Source organism: Macaca thibetana, chromosome 10 (genome assembly GCF_024542745.1).
Source record: "Macaca thibetana thibetana isolate TM-01 chromosome 10, ASM2454274v1, whole genome shotgun sequence".
NCBI lineage: Eukaryota > Metazoa > Chordata > Mammalia > Primates > Cercopithecidae > Macaca > Macaca thibetana.
In genome coordinates, this window is record NC_065587.1 from 68656017 (window position 1) to 68674696 (window position 18680).

At 37.3% G+C, this 18680-nt stretch overlaps 2 protein-coding genes across 6 annotated transcripts in view; both read right to left on the reverse strand.

Moving 5' to 3' along the window:
* Positions 1 to 18271, reverse strand: part of LOC126964308 (cytochrome c oxidase subunit 4 isoform 2, mitochondrial) — a 393425-nt gene extending 375154 nt beyond the window's left edge. The window contains exon 1 of the mRNA XM_050807340.1: positions 18267 to 18271. The gene's annotated coding sequence lies outside the window, so the exon portion shown is untranslated. The remainder of the gene's footprint in view (positions 1 to 18266) is intronic.
* The window catches only part of REM1 (RRAD and GEM like GTPase 1), a 753594-nt gene that overhangs the window by 244328 nt on the left and 490586 nt on the right, over positions 1 to 18680 (reverse strand). The window lies entirely within an intron of this gene.

An 18680-nucleotide genomic window follows, 5' to 3' on the forward strand; every position in this document is an offset into this window, starting at 1 on the left:
ATCTCAAAGAAATGCATAATAAGGAGGCCACTGATGGATGCAGGAGACAGGTAAGGGAGAAAGGAGAATCTCTAACCGGTAGGTGAACTGGGAGGGCGGGGTGGAGCCTCGGAAGTTCACACCATTTGCAAGGGGGAGGAGCCTGACCTCACCTGTTCCTGCGTGGTAACCTGGGATTCAATAGGTGAGGTGCAGAGCCTGTTAGCTGGATTCCATCTCACTTTGCTGAGATGTTTTCCCTTTTTCCTTTTCACCCAATAAATTCTGTTCCCCGTCACCCTTCAAAGTGTCTGTGATCATAATCTTTCCTGGTCGTGTGACAAGAACCTGGATTTTCCTAGAACACCATAACCTATGGACACTATAATCTACAAATGGCATGCTGAGGCTGGAAACCCAAAATAATGGTAACAGAGTAATGTGGATGTCCTAGATTTTGGTCACACTCTCACTTAGGTGAGCATGACCAAAAGGGGGCAATTGTTAAATAAAAATTATAAGAGGCTATTGTTTTGGACTAAGTTTTTGTACTAGGCCCCAAGAGATCAGACTAAAAATCAAAATGGAGTCACCCATGCTAAAGTTTCATGTCACCAAACCCAAACTACTCTGTTATTTGATCTTCCAGAAGAAAGATGTAACAGCCAATTTCCCAAACAGGCCAATTTAAATCTACAATCGGCACGATAATGAAGTTCCCTCTGCTTTATTTGTTACACAACAAAAGGTAGTCTGAAGTAACCTGATGTTAATTAATCAGTTATTCTTCTATTGTTCTATCTCCCTGTCCACATCCTACAAGAAACATAGCTTTGAGGCAACTAATACATAACTTAGAAGCAACTCTGTTCTTTTCTTCTGTTTTTGGTTTTGTTTTGTTTTGTTTTGATTTTTTGAGACTGAGTCTTGCTCTTGTTGCCCAGTCTGGAGTGCAATGGCCACGATCCTGGCTCACTGCAACCTCCACCTCCCGGGTTCAAGCGATTCTTCTGCCTCAGCCTCCTGAGTAGATGGGATTACAGACGTGCGCCATCATACCCCGCCAATTTTTGTATTTTTCATAGAGACGGGGTTTGTTATGTTGGCCAGGCTGTTTTGCCTGCCTCGGCCTCCCAAAGTGCTGGGATTACAGGTTTCAGCCACTGCACCTGGACTTTGCTTCTGCTTTCTTCAGCTCTTCTCTCCCTGTAAAGCCAACCCTTTCTGCTCAGTTCATCAGCACACTTATTCTATTTTATGAAATGAAGTGTTATTTGATGCTAGAATTGCAATAAAGCCAATTTAGATCTGAAAATGTATTGAAATTTTGTCCCTTGACATTATTTTTGACCATTTTTACTTTTAATCTTCATACTAGTGTCACGTATGATTTACCCACCACCACTGCAGTATTGGAGTGTTCTAGATTTGACTATGTATTTACCTCTACCAATGAGTTTTATACTTTCGTATGTATTTATGATAGTAATTATTGTCCTTTTGTTTCCAGTTAAAGAACTCTCTTAAGCACTTATTGTAAGACAGATCTGGTGGTAATGAATTCCTTCAGCTTTTGCTTGTCTAATGAAAGACTTTATTTCTCTTTCATTTCTGAAGGCAGCTTTGCTGGGTAGTATTCTTGGAGTGAAGTGGTGCCTTACCCCCAGGGACCCAGAGCTCAAGGAGTTGGCCCTAAGGTGAGGGTGCACCAGAGACTTGGATGTGGGGGATAAGTGGCTAACTGATAGCTTGGCCCTAGGGGGTAGGTCATAGCAGCAGCTCTGCTCGAGGATGGCACACTACCAGGTGGCCATGGTACAGTGGCGACTGAACCTCAGGGATGGAGGGATGCAAATGCTACTCACTCCCAGAGTAGGAAGCACTCCAGCAGTGGTTCTAGTTTCAAGATGGCACAAGGAGGTAGCAGCACAAACCAGGAGTGGGTCGGGTGGAGCGCAGTGTGGGCTCCTTCTCTGGGGGTAGCTCAGCATATGGAGTCTAGGGACTTCCCTCTACTGGAGTCAGAGCCTTTGAGGACTGCAGAAGTGTTTGTAACAGTGATGAAGGTTGCTGGGGTCCTCTTGCTTAACTTTTCCATCACAGCTCAGAGCTGATCCCAACTGGGGAAAGGGTGTGGTGGAGGCAAGGTGTTTCCTTCCCTTTTGTTTGTGGCCCTTCTGTGTTGCTATGGTCTACGGGATTTCTGCTGCTTCTTTGCTATTCTCCTGTGCTCTACTTTCGTTAGCTAGCAGCTCCTGGTCGGCCATTTTGCTGGTATTCTGAAAATCCTTAAGGAGATTCTGGACTTCTCATAAAGATATTTTGTTACTTAATATCATTGTCAGATCTCTGTTTGTGTGAGGGAATGAGAGCTGAGACTCCCTATTCCACCATCTTGCTGATATCACTATAGTGAATAAGTCACTTTCTGATTGTTAAATTTTGGAGTTCACCAATCTATCTTAATTATTTTCTAAATCAAAAATAAAATGTGTTGGGTAGGTAACTGGGACAAAAGCAGTGTTTGGGGCGTTAGGCAGCTTGCACGAAAATATTTTAACTCTGAAAACTTTCTCACCAACACTAACAGCCATATATTGTCTTAGTATGGCAGATTTTTTGAGAAGTTCCTATGTATTTCAGAGGCTCCAGATTGATATCACCTGCCAAAATTCTGCAGCTAACTTAAATCAGCCCTAATGTCATTGATCACCTGATAACAAGCTCTTCTTTTTGCCACATTTCTAAACTGTTGTTTTCAGTTTAGGATGTGGTAAGAACTTGCAGTTTCTCTCTTGACTCCCAGTGTGATGCCACACAAAGCTTGGAATCCAAGTGCAGGTATTAGCATAATCAGAGCATGATGTTCCAAGAAAGAGATAATTAATTTGGCCCTGCAGGATGTACCATGTTTCTTGGACAACTCAGTGTACAATTTGAGATTTACTGAGACATGATTGGGTTCTTGGCATTTCCATTTATTTGCTCCTTATTACATTGTATTGTGTCAGAATGACAGTTTGGGTGAAGCAATATGTCCCTGTAAACCACTTTTCCAAACCTTGCAAATCTACAGTAGTGAAATGTGATGCAGTTATGGTCAATGATATTAAGCATAATATTTTTGGTGGGGCATCTGGTAAGAACCTTAAAAGAGAGGAAAAAAGTAGTTAAGAGGCATTATCCGTTAGCCTTTGCCTTTCTGCTTTCTTCTGCATGAAGCATGGTCATAATGTTGGAGTCAATGCAGCCATCTTGCAAACAGTGAGCAAAAGCACAGTCTAGGAATGTATTAAAAGAAGACTAGAAATTGCCTCATACTTGATATCATTGTGAAGCTATTATAGCATTCCTTGATTTTCTGTTATATAAGAGGAAAAAAACCTCTAATTTATAAAAGACAACATTTTTCATGTTTTACATTACAGCCTGTTGTACTTGCTAATAGATTATGTGTTATAGATCAAATGTGATTTAGAAATATAGCCCTTTCTCCAATCTATCATTGATGGGCGTTTAGGTTGATTCTGTCTTTGCTATTGGGAATAGTGCTGCAATGAACATACACTTGCATAGAGGATCAGGAAAAATAAACAATGGGTACTAGGCTTAATACCTGGGTGATGAGATAATCTGAACAAACCCCCATGACACAAGTTTAGCTATGTAACCAACCTGTACATGTACCCCTGAACTTAAAAGTTAAAAAAAGAAATATGGTCTTTTCTTAAAGTTATGAAAGTGTTGTTTTCTTTCTTCATTTTCATTTTCTTTAGTGTCTTCAGTTAAATATGAGGGGCTAGCAATTATTTCAGGGCACCTTTATGTGAAAGGTTGCGATATATTATTAAGTGAAGAAATGTAACTTAGTAACTTTAGAAAGAGTATCATTTCAATTTTGAAAGCAAATTAAAACCAAAAAGTAGATATCTAGAGTCTATTCTGTGCATATTTCTTGAGGTAACAGATCTGAGGTTTTATTTTCTTGTGTGTTAAGCTTCATCAACTATTTCTGTTTTTATGACTACTTTATCTCTAGCTCCTTGACCAGAATAGGTAGAAGCAAGTACTCAATAAATACTTGTTGAAAGAATAAAAACATGAGTGTATAATTATTATCTATGTGTGCACGCACACATACACACACGCATCTATAATACTCTATACTAGGGTGTAAACAATACGTTGGGGGAAGTTATTCAATTTCTTTTAGCTTGCCTGTCTTTTCAGATTTTTAAAAAATTGAATGAGGTTTATTTCTGTCAGAATAAAATTAATAAAAGAAACTTCATCATTAAAGTAACAATAAATTGGAAGAAACTGGAAAACTTAGGTGATTCTTTATTCCATGTATTATTAATCCTGTAAGAGAAGATTATAATAGTCATCCACTTTCAGTTTCAGCACTTTAATTCCTTCCTCCTTTTACCAAAATTAATTTTAGATTGATTAAGAGTTAAATGTAAATAATAAAGCAGTTGAAGATCCAAAAGATAAATGAGAAGATTTTAGAATAAAGTAATTTGGTAAGATTTCTGGGTGTAACATTAATATAAAAAGTAAACACTTTCTTTAATAAAAATCTAGAAAAGGTGGCGGGTAATAGTGGACTGTACATGCACTGAAGTCTTATCTTTCACTCAAGTATTCTAGAAATGACAATGAAACTATAAAAACAGGCTGGGCATAGTGGCTTATGCCTGTAATCCTAGCACTTTTGTTGGCCAAGGCAGGAGGGTTGCTTGAGGCCAAGAGTTCAAGATCCACCTGGCCAACATAGCGAGAACCTGTCTCTTTTTATAAAAAACAAACAGAAAAAAACATAAAAACAAGTAAATTAACATAAAGCCCTGCTTAAACACATATGATAGGAATCTCATTGAAGCAGAGAATGTTTTTGAAAACATGATATTGATGAGATCAGATTGAAAAGATATTCTGAAGCCTAGGAGGATTATGACAGAGTACAACTGTAGGAAGTAGAGAAGGTGCTCTATCCACAGAGATTACACATGTTTGGAGGAGGAGATGCTGTGGGACAGCCAACAAGGAAATGAACTGGAATACTGCAGTAGTATGCCGCAGTTTGAAATGAGCATATAAAGCCCTCTCCATGAGACACTGCAACAGAGAAAGGGAAAGTAGCATCTGTCTCCAAAAAGAAGCAGTGGTGCAGCTTGGATGGCTGACATGCCCAGAACAGGTCCCAAGTAACATCACTAAGCAGCCTTTATCTCTAACTTCCTCTTACTAAAAACAGTGCAAAATATAAGAGAACAATAGCTGCCACTCTCTCCCTCATTAATTAAGCACGTAATTAATATATTCAAAAGAATAAGAGGCTAGTACATCCATGAAATAAACCAGGTGCTCATGAAAAGGACCAATATTGAGATATTAGTGATTAAAAACATAGCTGTTAAAGTATAAACTTTAATATGTATGTTAATTTTGTAATAAAGCCAGCTAGAGAGTAACTTATTAGTTACGGAAAGCTGGATGGCAAAATGCAGATAAAAAGGAGGAAATAGGATAGAAAGTATGAAAAAATGTTAAGAAGTATGAGGAACAGATCAAGAACTTTCTAAATCAAATAGGAGAGTAAAGAGGAGAAAATGATAGAATGGAGTGGAAGAAATACTAAAGAAACAAGGAATAAAAATTTACAGAAATAAAAAAAAAATGAGTTCTCAAATTGAAGATGTCCACTAAGAGTGTGAGAGGAAAAAGAAAAACAACAACAAAGCAAATAAAATCGACTTCCAGATCCACTAAGATGAAATAGGGTATTTTTCCTAAGTCCTCTCTTTTACCTCTCAAAAATCCTGAACATAATACAATAAACAAGCACAGGAATACTTTGAAAGGTGGAAAGAATACAGTGGACTACTTATAGTCCTCAAGACTTAAGGAACTCCATGGTCTCAGTTCTCTGGGTTTCCTTATTGTCTTGCATATATGCAGGACAGGTGCTACAAATATTCCAATGCAGAACAGAAAAGAAGCATCCTTCTGTGTCTGTTGCCCCATGTAACAATATCAAAAGTGCTTATATTGAAATTATCCCAGTCCAGGGGGAGGGGGTAGAGAAGGTTGGGCATAAAAAGCATTTGAAAAGAATGTCAGCTGAAGTAGTCCCAAATGTAGCAAAAGACATAAACCTACAGATTCAAGAAGATGAGCAAATCCAAATAGGAAAATTCAAAGAAATGTATGCCAAGACACAGCCTAATAAACTACTGGAACTAAAGACAAAGACAAAAGTTTTAAAGCAAGCAGAGGGAAACAACACATTACTTATAAGGGAATGCCAATTTACATGACAGTGGATTTTGCCTCTGAAACCATATAGACCAAAACTATTGTTGCACAACATTTATCAAGTTATTAGAGATATGACAAACCCACAGCCAACATCATACTGAATGGACAAAAGCTGAAGCATTCCCCTTGAAAACCAGCACAAGAAAAGGATGCTCTCCTTCACCACTTTTATTCAACACAGTATTGGAAGTTCTGGCCAGGGCAATCAGGCAAAAGAAAGAAATAAAACTCATCCAGATGAGAAGACAGGAAGTCAAACTATCCCTGTTTGCAGATCACATGAACCTATGTCTAGAAAACCCCATAGTCTCAGCTCAAAAGCTTCTTAAGCTGATAAACAACTTCAGCAAAGTCTCAGGATACAAAATCAATGAGTGAAAATCACTAGCATTCCTATATACCAACAGTCAAGCCAAGAGCCAAATCAGGAATTCTCATTCACAATTGCCACAAAAAGAATAAAATACCTAAGAATACACCTAACTAGGGAGGTGAAAGATCTCTACAGGGAGCACTACAAACCACTGCTCAAAAAAATCAGAGACGACAAAGACCAATGGAAAAACATTCCATGCTCATGAATTCTTCCTAGAATGGATTGATTCTTCCTAGAATCAATGTAATGAAAATGGCCAGACTGCCAAAAGCAATTTACAGATTCAGTGCTATTCCTATTAAACTACCATTGACATTCTTCATAGAACTAGAAAAAAAACTTTTTAAAATTCATATGGAACCAAAAAAGAGCCCGAATAGCCAAGGCAATCCTAAGCAGAAAGAACAAAACTGGAGGCACTATACTACCCAACTTCAAACTATACTATAGGGCTACAGTAACCAAAACAGTATGGTAATGGTACAGAAACAGATATATAGACCAATGGAACAGAATACAGAACCCAGAAATAAGACCACACACCTACAACTATCGAATCTTCAATGAAGGTGACAAAAAAGAAGCAATGGAGAAAATATTCCTTATTCAATAAATGGTGCTGGGATAACTGGCCAGCTATATGCAGTATATTGAAACTGGATCCCTTTCTTACACCATATACAAATATTAACTCAAGATGGATTAAAACTTAAATGTAAAACCCAAAAATATAAAAACACTGGAAGACAACTTAGGCAATAGCATTCAGTACATAGGCATGGGCAAAGAATTCATGATGAAAACACCAAAAGCAATTGCAACAAAAGCAAAAATGGACAAATGGGATCTAATTAAACTGAAAAGCTAAATTAAACTAATTAAGCTAAAGTAAAAAGCTTCTGCACAACAAAGGAAACTATCAACAGAGTAAACTGACAACCTATAGATGGGAGTAAACTTTTGCAAACTATGCATCCAACAAAGGTCTAATATTTAGCATCTATAAGGAACTTAAACTAATATACAAGAAAAAACAAACCCCATGAAAAAGTGGGCAAAATACATGAACAGACACTTTTCAAAAGAAGACATATACGTGACCAACAATCATATGAAAAAACCTCAACATCACTGATCATTAGAGAAATGCAAATCAAAACCACAATGAGATATCACCTAATACCAGTCAGAATGGTTATTATTAGTTGGTGGGAGTGTAAATTAGTTCAACCATTGTGGAAGACAGTGTGGTGATTCCTCAAAGACCTAAATACAGAAATACCATTTGACTCAGCAATCCTATCACTGGGTATATAACCAAAGGATTATAAATCATTCTATTGTAAAGATACATGCATGCATATGTTCATTGCAGCATTATTCACAATAGCAAAGACATGGAATCAATCTAAATGCTCATCAATCATAGACTGGATAAAGAAAATGTATTACATACACACCATGGAAAGTTATGCAGCCATTAAAAAGAACAAGATCATGTCCTTTGCAGGGACATGGGTGGAGCTGGAGGCCATTATTCCTACCAAGCCAACACAGGAACAGAAAACCAAATACTGCATGTTCTCATTTATAAGTGGCAGCTAAGCGATGAGAAAACTTGGACACATAGTGGAAAACAACACACACTGGGGCCTTTTGGAGGGTGGAAGGTGGGAAGAGGGAGAGAATCAGAAAAAATAACTCATGGGTACTAGGCTTACTACATGGGTGATGAAACATTCTGTACAACAAACCCCCGTGACACAAGTTTACCTATGTAGCAAGCCTGCACTTGTACCACTGAACTTAAAATAAAAGTTAAAAAAAAAGGAAAACTTAACTGTAAATTCTATATCTGGTGACAGAATCTTTCAGGAATGAAGGAAAAATAAAGACATTCTTATAAAAAGTAAAATGAAGAATTTGTTGCCAACAAATCTATCATTAAGGAATGGGTAAATAAAGTTCTCTAATAAGACAGGTAATAATAAGGACAAAGGTGTCTACATCTTCAGACAGAAGATCACTATAGGGAAAAATAAAGTTACTACAATATACTGTACTTCCTATGTGTTTCTTACATAATATTTGATGGTTGAAGCACAAATTATAACACCAAGTAATGAGGTGTTCAATGTGTGTACAGGAAATATTTAAAATAAATGTACTTTAAAGGTGGAGACGTAAGAGACATAATTGTAGAAAAGTTTCTACAGTTCACTTGAAGTGCTGAAATGTCTGTCAGTAGATGATGGTAAGTACGTTATAATACCTAGAGCTAACACTAAAAAAAACTATACAAAGTGATATACTCAAAATCAATGGAAATTAAATCTAGCCTAAGTCTAGACATATAATAAATTGGCAGGTTTAAGCCCTGAAAAACAATAATTACCTCAGATGTGTATGACCAAAATTCACCAATTTTAAGAAAGATACTGAAATAAATGAAAAATAAAAGCAGGGTACAAAAACTTATTATCTACAAAAACTCATTTCAAATACAAGGACATAAGTAAATTAAAAGGATAAAAAAATAAAAGTAACAGGATGAAAAAAGATACTTGCAAACTTTATACAAAAATCAGGAGTGGCTATACTAATATGAGATAAATAAATTTTGAAGCAAAGAACATGACTAGAGGCACAGAAGGACTCACATAATGAGTTTAAAAAGTTAATCCATCAGGAAGACATAATAATCATAAATGAGTATTACCAGAAATTATAGCCGCGAAAAACACAGAAGAAAAATGTCCAGAATTGAGACCGGGCACGGTGGCTCATGCTTATAATCCCAGCCCTTTGGGAGGCTGAGGCAGGTGGATCACCTGAGGTCAGGAGTTCGAGACCAGCCTGGCCAACATGGTAAAACCCCATCTCTACTAAAAATACAAAAAATTAGCCAGGTGTGGTAGCACGTGCCTGTAGTCCCAGCTACTAGAGAGATGGAAGCAGGAAAATTGCTTGAACCCAGGGGGCAGAGGTTGTAGTGAGCTGAGATTGGGCCACTGCACTACAACCTGAGTGACAAAGTGAGACTCCATCTCAAAACAAAAATTATAAAACAAAAATGTCCAGAATTGAAAGTAGAAATAGAAAACATTCTCAATTATATTTAGGATTTTAACATCCAACTCTCAACAGTTGACAGAAGTAGTACACAGCAAGAATACAGAAAAACTGAACAACACTATAAACAGGAATTCTCCAAACTCTTGGGAAATCATAAAACACACTTCTACATAATCCATGGGACAAATGGGAGGTCTCAAAGAAAGTAAAAATATATTTGAACCTAATAAAAAATAAAATAGAATCTACCAAAGTATGTGGGCTACAGCTAAAGAGGTAATTAGAAGAAAATGTATATCACTAAACACTTATAATAAAAAAAATTCCAATAATCTAATATCCTATCTCAAAACTAGAAAAAAAGAGCAAAATAACCCAAAGCAAGCAGAAGAAATAAAATAATAAAGATAAGAGCAGAAACAAATAAAACAAGAAGAACAAGAAAACAAGAAAAATGTAAAACAAAAAGCTGGTTCTTTAGAAATCAATGATATTGAACAATTCTCAAATCACCAATATCAGCAATGAAACTGTGGCTATCATTACAGACCCTGGAGCCATTGTAACTCTACATATTCTGTGCTCCTATCCTCAGTTTCCTGGCTTCATTACAAACACTTGCACCTCACATATCATTACCAATGCATCAGTCAGAATGCCAGCACCCCAGGCATCAGTGCTATTACTGCTCTGGAATCCAGAGCCTTATCCCTTCCATGTGTGTCCATGCTTCAAGTCTCAGCTGTGAAGTTACTCCACAAGCACCACTTATTACACAATGATGTCACTGCTACAATGAGCTAGACCAGTGCCGTGAGAGAACCCCTCAGTGACAATTTCCTGGTGGGAGAGAAAGACATCAGGAGCAGCCATTATCACTGAAGACTCAAACAGCCCTTGTTGCCACCGCAGGTATACACAGTATTGACTGCTGAGGGCACTTGCAATTACCATCAACACTGAACTTAGCTGACATTGTTGCACCATCACTGTTGTCAGAATCATAGCACCTCACCCAGCAAGTAACCTCACACCCACAAAGGAAGGACTTCCTAAAGCAAATCCAGCCTATAAAATCTGCAAGGGGTGACTATTTCATTAAATGCTCAAATATCACATAAGGAAACAAGAAACATAAAAAATCAAGGAGACATATCACCACCAAAAGATTACAATAATTTACTGTAGCTGACCACAAAGAAATGGAGATATATGAACGGCATGGCAAAGAAACTGAATGACTTCAAGAAAATACAAACAATGCAATAAAAAATCAGGAAAACAATAATCAAATAAAATTAGAAATTCAACAGAGACATTGAAGTCATAAAAAGAAGAAATATTTGAGCTGAAGAGTACAATGAATGAAATGGAAAATGCAATAAAGAGTATCAACAGCAGAGTTATTCAAACAGAAGAAAGGATCTGTGAACTTATAGTTTAATTAAAAATAGACAGGGGGAAAAATGAAAAGGAATGAAGAAAGCTTATGGAATTTGTGGGACAACATCAAAAGAGCAAATACTCAAATTATAAGATACACAAAGGAGAAGAAAAATTATTAAAAAAAATAATAGCAGAAAACTTTCCAAATCTGGGGAAAGATATAAATATTCAGGTACAATAAGGTCCAAGGTCTCCACTCAGATTCAATCAAACTACACTGACATAATCAAACTGTCAAAAATCAAAGGGGGAAGAGAAATCAAAGACAAAGTTTCCTAAAACCAGCAAGAAGAAAGAAGCATATCAAATTTCAAATATAAGGGGATTTAAATAAGGTTATTACTAGATTTCTCAGCAGAAACCTTGCACACCAAGAAAAAGTAGCATTTTTTTTGTTGTTGTTCAAAGTGCTGAAAGAAAAAAAAAAAAAAACTACCAATCAAGAATACATTGCCTGGCAAAGCTATACTTCAGAAATGAAGGAGAATAAGGATTTTCTCAGATTAAAAAAAGCAGAGGCAGTTCATCACCACTAGACCTGCCTTACAAGAAATGGTAAGCTGAAAGAACAGGATGCTAATTATTAACATGAAAACATATGAAAGTATAAAACTCATTGATAAGAGTAAGTACATAGCCAAATTCAAAATATTCTAATACTGAAATGGTGGTATGCAAATCACATACACTTAGTATGAGGGCTAAAAACTAAAACTAGTAAAAATAATTACAGTTACAATAATTTGTTAAGGAATATACAATATAAACAGATGCAAATTGTGATATCAGAAACAAAAACTGGGGGTGAAATAAGATAATAGAGTCTTTAATGTGGTCAGAATTAAGTTGCTATCAGTTTAAAATAACCTGTTATAAGTGTATTTTATATAAGCCTCATAGTAACCACAAGCAAAATTTATATTAAATACAGAAAAGATGTTTTAAAAAAAGGCTTTAGGCCAGGCGTGGTGGCTCATGCCTGAAATCCCAGCACTTTGGAAGGCTGAGGCAGGTGGATCACCTGAGGTCAGGAGTTCGAGACCAGTCTGGCCAACATGGTGAAACCCTGTCTCTACTAAAAAATACAAAAATTAGCTGGGCACGATGGCAGGTGCCTGTAGTCCCAGCTATTCAGGAGGCTGGGGCAGGAGAATTGCTTGAACCTGGGAGGCGGAGGTTGCAGTGAGCTGAGATCGCACCATTGTGCTCTAGCCTGGGTGACAACAGTGAAACCATGTTTCAAAAAAAAAAAAAACCCAAAAAACAAAAAAACCCAACATTTTAAATTATGCCACTATTGATATCATCAAACTACAAAGGAAGGTAACAAAATAGCAAGAAAGGAACACATGATCTACAAAACAACTAGAAAACAATTAACAATGCAGTAGTAGTCCTTATCTATCAATAATTACATTAAATGTAAATGGATTAAATTCTCCAATAAAATCACATAGAGTGGCTAAATGAATTTTTTTTAAAGACCCAACTATATTCTCCTACAAAAGACTCACTTCACCTTGAAAGTCACACATAGGTTTAAAGTGAGGAGATGGAAAAATATTCCATGCAAATGGACATCAAAAGAGAGCATGGGTAGGTATACTTAAATCAGATAAAATAGACATTAAGCTACAAATTATATAAAGATACAAAGAAGGTTATTATATAATGACAAGGTGTCAATTTATCAAGAACACATGCCAATTGAAAATATTTATGCATACAACATCAGAACACTTAAATACAGAAAGCAAATATCAATAGATCTGAAGGGAGAAATAGATGGGAATACAATAGTAGTAGGGGACATCAATATGCCATGTTCAACAATGAACAGATCATCCAGGCAGAAAATCAGAAAGAGAACAATGGAGTTAAACTACACTTTAGACTTTAGACCAAATGGACCTAACCAGACATAGAACAGTGGACCCAAATACAGCAGAATACACATTTTTCTGAACTGCGCATGAATCATTATCCAGCATAAGTCATATGTTAGGCCACAAAACAAGTCTCAACAAATAAGAAGACTGAAATCATATCAAGTATTTTTTTCTGACCACATTGGTATGAAACTAGAAACTAATGATTGTAGAAATATTGTGAAAATTACATATATGTAGAAATTAAACAACATTCTCCTGAACAACTAATGCATCATAGAATAAACTACAAAGAAAATTTAAAAGTATCCACTGACACATGAAAATAGAGACCCGACATACCAAAACTTATGGGGTATAGCAAAAGCGGTTTTAAGGAGACAGTTTATATCAACAAATTCCTTCATCAAAAAAAAGAAATCTCAATAACAAACCTACTTTACACATCAAGGAACTAAAAAAAGAACAAACTAAGCCCAAAGTTAGAAGGAAGGAAATAACAAAGATCGGAACAGAAATAAATGAAATAAACACTAGAAGAACAATAGAAAAGATCAACAAATTAAGTATTAAGTTTCTAAAAAGATAGGTAAAATTGACAAACCTTTAGCCAGACTAAGATAAAAGAGAGAAGACTCAAATAAAATCGGAAATGAAATGGACACATTACAACCAGTACCATGGAAATACAAAGATCTTAAGAGGCTACAATAAACAATTGTACACCAACAAATTGGATAACCTAGAAGAAAACAATGAACTCTTAGAAACATACAACCATCAAGACAGAATCAAAAAGAAACAGAAAATTTGAACAGATTGATAACAATTAAGGAGGTTTAATCAGTAATAAAAGGTTTACCATCAAAGAAAGGCCTAAGATCACATGTCTTCATGGCTGGATTCTCCCAGACCCTTAAAAAAGAACTAATATCAATCCTTCTTAAACTCTTACAGAAAATTGAAGAGGAGGGAATTTTATAAAGCTAGCATTACCATGATACCAAAGCCAGATAAGGATACTACAAGGAAAAAAAATTACTGGCCAATATCCTTGATAAATATAAATGCAAAAATACTCAAGAAAATACCAGCATACTGAATTCAGCTGCACATTAAATAGATTATTAATTATGATCAAGTGGGACTTGTCCTTGGTATGCAAGGATGGTTCAACATATGCAAGTCAATAACTATAATGCATCACATTAACAGAATGAAGGACAAAAACCATATGATTATTTCAATAGATGCAAAAAAGTCATTTAATAAAATTCAACATCTTTTCATGATAAAACTTCTCAACAAATAAATATAGAATGTACCTCAACACAATAAAGGCTTTATATGACAAGATCACAGACATCATACTCAATGGTAAAAAGTTGAAAGCTTTTCCTCCAAGATCAAGAATAATACAAGAATGCTCATTCTTACCACTTATTTTCAACATAGTTCTGAAAGTCCTAGCCAGAGCAATTAGACAAAAGAAAGAAAGAAAGGTCATCCAAATGAGAAAGAAAGAAGTTAATGGTCTCTGCTTCAGAACACATGATCTTGTATAAAGAAAATACTAAAGACCCCACCAAATTAAACCTGTTAGAACTAATAAACAAATTCAGTAAGGTTGCAGGTTACAAAATCAATGTACAAAAATCAGCAGCATTTCAGCACAATAAAACAAACTATCTGAAAAAGAAATCAAGAGAAACAATTTATTTACAATCAGTACCAAAATTCTTAGAAATAATTTAACCAAGGATATAAAAGATCTGTTCACAGAAACTTATAAAACATTGAAGAAATTGGAAACACAAATAAATGTAAAAATATTTCACATTCATGAATTAGAAGAATGAATATTGTTAAAATGTCCAAATTGGGGGACAAGACAGCCAACCAGACAAGGCTGGGAGAAATGCCTCTCCTACCGAGAGAAACCAAAACATTGAATAAACTATCCCGTTTTTAACAGATTTTTTGAGAGAAAAAACTGAAAGTTAATAGAGAGGTGACTCAGATCCAGAGGTGGAAGAGGAAGGAAGCTTGGCACCCTATAGAGTTGCTGAGTGCCAGGACCAGCTCCTGGTCCTAAATAAGGAAGGAGAGAGTGAAGGAACTGCCAGGTGACACACTCCCACCATGGACCTCTGGGATCCTAGCTTTAAGAGATCCCATCACCCACATAAACATTTGAATTGACAGGGGGAGATGCATGGGGAGTAGGCAGATGCAGAGCTCAAGCCTGTGTGGAGCCCAGATTTTGTGAGTGGGACAGTTGCATCAAAACGCAACCATAGGTGCCCATCCACTAAGGCAGGCTCTTCAACTTGCTCGGAGTGGCTCTAGCCCTTGCTGACTGCTGGGCAGGGAGAGAGCAGAGCTATCTTCCTCATGGGACCTGGGTGTGTCTGATCTGTGCACACCACTATCCTCCGACTGATCCCGAGGCTCCTCCCTGGCCACTCTCGTGTGCACACAGCACAGTCTCTACTGCTACACCTGAGTACTTTGCCAGTGGCCTGGGAGCACTTTGTCCCCCCTTGCAAAGCTAGTGCTGGACCATGAGGGGCCAGAGAACAAAGCCATGGGTACGGTCCCAACTCCCAAATGTTTGAACACACAAGTTGGAATATTGGGCTGAGATCTGTGGCCAGAGTCTGAGTAGGGGAGAAGCTCCCACTCTCAGAACACTGAGAAAAGTAAGGCATGGGTTTCTGGGCTGGTACAGGAACTCGGTGTGCTTCTCTCTACAAGACTGGTGAGGGAAAGGTGTAACCTGTTTGTCAGCCACAACATCTTCCTGAGGGAGCCTTGTGTCTGGGTAAAACTGACAGACCAGTGATCTGGGTGCAGAAGGCTTGAGACAAAACTAGCTGGTTGGGCCAGCTATGGGGCAGACGCTGGAAAGAAACCTGGTCAGGGGAGCCTGAGCTGAGTGGTCCCCACAGTCATCTGCTTGGCAAGAAACCCTAGGTCGCAGGTGCTAGACCAGCTGCACACCCACAGCAACACTGCCATGCCCAGGATCCTCTGGCCTTGATCCTGAATCAGCAGACCGCCTGCAGATACACTTCACAACCCACGCTGACTCTGCCATGCACACAGGACCAGTGGGCCCCAGGGGAGCTGCAGGTCTCCTGGTGACCTAATCTTAAGCTAAGTGTGGCTAAGAGCCTATCTGCTGGCCTTTACTATTAAGCACCGACCACTGGATTGCCCCTGAATTACACCACCAAACAAATACTGTTTCAGCACACATTACCAGTGAAACCCAATGCAGGAACATAGTAAAAAATAAAGACCTGGCATAGAGTCTTGGCCCTCTGAAAACACCCAGAAAAAAGTCAACCATAGTCAACATACATCACAGTCAAAATATCAAGGAAAACAATGAAGAATAAAACAAAAAGTCAAAACCAAATGATAGTAACTTCAAAAAGAAAGGAACACCAGCTGTCCTTCGATGAGAAAGAATCAGCACAAACGCTGGCAGTTCAAAAAGTCAGAATGTCTTCTTACCTCCAAACAATCATACTAGCTCTCATCAGATTGAAATGGCTGAAATGACAGACATAGAATTCATTATCTGGAAGGTAAGGAAGCTCAAAGACATTCCGGAGAAAGTTGAAACCCAGTCCAAGGAAGCCATTAAAGCAATCCAAGAGTACAGAGATAACATAGCCATTTTAAGAAAGAACCAAATGGAACTTCTGCAATTGACAAATTCATTATAGGAATTTTGTAATACATTCAGAAGTATTAACAACAGAATAGATCAAGTTGAGGAATCTCAGAGCTCAAAGATCAGTCCTTTGAAACAACACAGACAAAACTAAAGAAAAAAATTTAAAAATAAAAATCTCTAAAAAATGTGGAATTATGTAAAGATATCAACCTTACAACTTATTGGCATTCCTGAAAGAGGAGAAAGAATAAGTAACTTGGAAAACATATATGAGGATAGTCCATGAAAATTTCTCCAATCTCCCTAGAGAGGCAGACATGCAAATTCAAGAAATGCAAATAACCCCCGTGAGATAACTACAAGATGACTATCCCCAAGACACATAGTCATAAGATTCTCCAAGGTCAACGTGAAAGAAAAAAATCTTAAGGGCAGCTGGAGAAAAACCTGAGGTCACTTACGAAGGGAACCTCATCAGACTAACAGCAGACTTCTCAGCAGAAACCTTACAAACCAGGCAAGATTAGGGGCCTATTTTTAGCATCCTTAAAGAGAAGAAATTTCAATGAAGAATTCGATATCTTGCAAAACTAAGCTTCATATAAGAAGGAGAAATAAGCTGGGCATGGTTGCTCACACCTGTAATACCAGCATTTTGGGAGGCTCAGGCAGGAGGATTGCTTGAGATCAAGAGTTTGAGACCAGCCTAGGCAACATGGCAAAACCCTGTCTCTTCTAAAAATACAGAAGTTACCTGGGCAAGACTCCATCACAAACAAACAAACAAAAGCTATCAGGTACTATGCTCACTACCTGGGTGACAAAATCATTTTTACACCAAACCCAGTGACAAGCAATTTACCCATGTAACAAACCTGCATGTGTATCCCCTGAACCTAAAATAAAAGTTAAAAAAAAAGAACTTTCATCAACATTTCTCGCAGTGAAGGTATGTTAGTGATGAACATTCTCTGCTTTTATTGTCTGAAAATATCTTTATTTTGTATTCATATTTGACATATATTCTCACTGGGCATAAAAATTCTAAATTACAAGTTTTTCCCCTTTTTTATATTAACAATTTCATTCCAATGTCTTTCATATTGCCTTATTTGTGATGATGCCTTCTGTCCTTCTTATCTTTGTTCCATGTATAAGAAGTGTTCCACAACCCCAGACTGATTAAAAACATTTTTTTTAATTAAAAAAGCAAAAGAAAGAAACATTTTTATCTGAGGCTGTCTCAGATTCAGACACCACCCAATCTTCAGATTTTGAATAGCTTATACTCAAACATTTGGTAATATCAGCTCCTTAATGGTCTTCCTGGAGGGCAGATGCATTCTAGAGATGAGAACAAGATCATGATTACGAATGCTACCACCACTATGCACGCACAAAAGTCACTGGTGTGATCCTTTCTCAGAACATTGTGGTAACTTCTGGACATTCTCTGCTGTTATAATTGCTTCTTCTTTCTGGTTCCCCCCCCCCCCCCTTATCTGGGCAGACAATTTTCTCCATTGGAATGAAAAAGTCTTGCTTCATGCTCTTTAACTGTGTGACTTCGGGCATATTACTTTACTTTGGGGCAAACCATTTTCCTTCTTGAGGACCAAATGTGCTCTTTTATAAAATGAGCAGTTAAGATTAGATTGTCTCTCTGGACATGGCTCATGTTGACAACCTGGATCACATTAGAGGATCACACTGAGATCTTTATGTCGGCCTCAATTTCTCCATCTGTAAAGTAGAGGTTGGGCTTAGATTATAGATGATAAAGACACCAACTTTCCTGGAAAGGATTCTGAACTTAGGCTCAGCCTCAGTTAAGAAGGAGTTCTGTGATTAAATGCCCACCTCAGCAACAGAAATGGGCAGGTCAACCATGTATGCTGTGCCT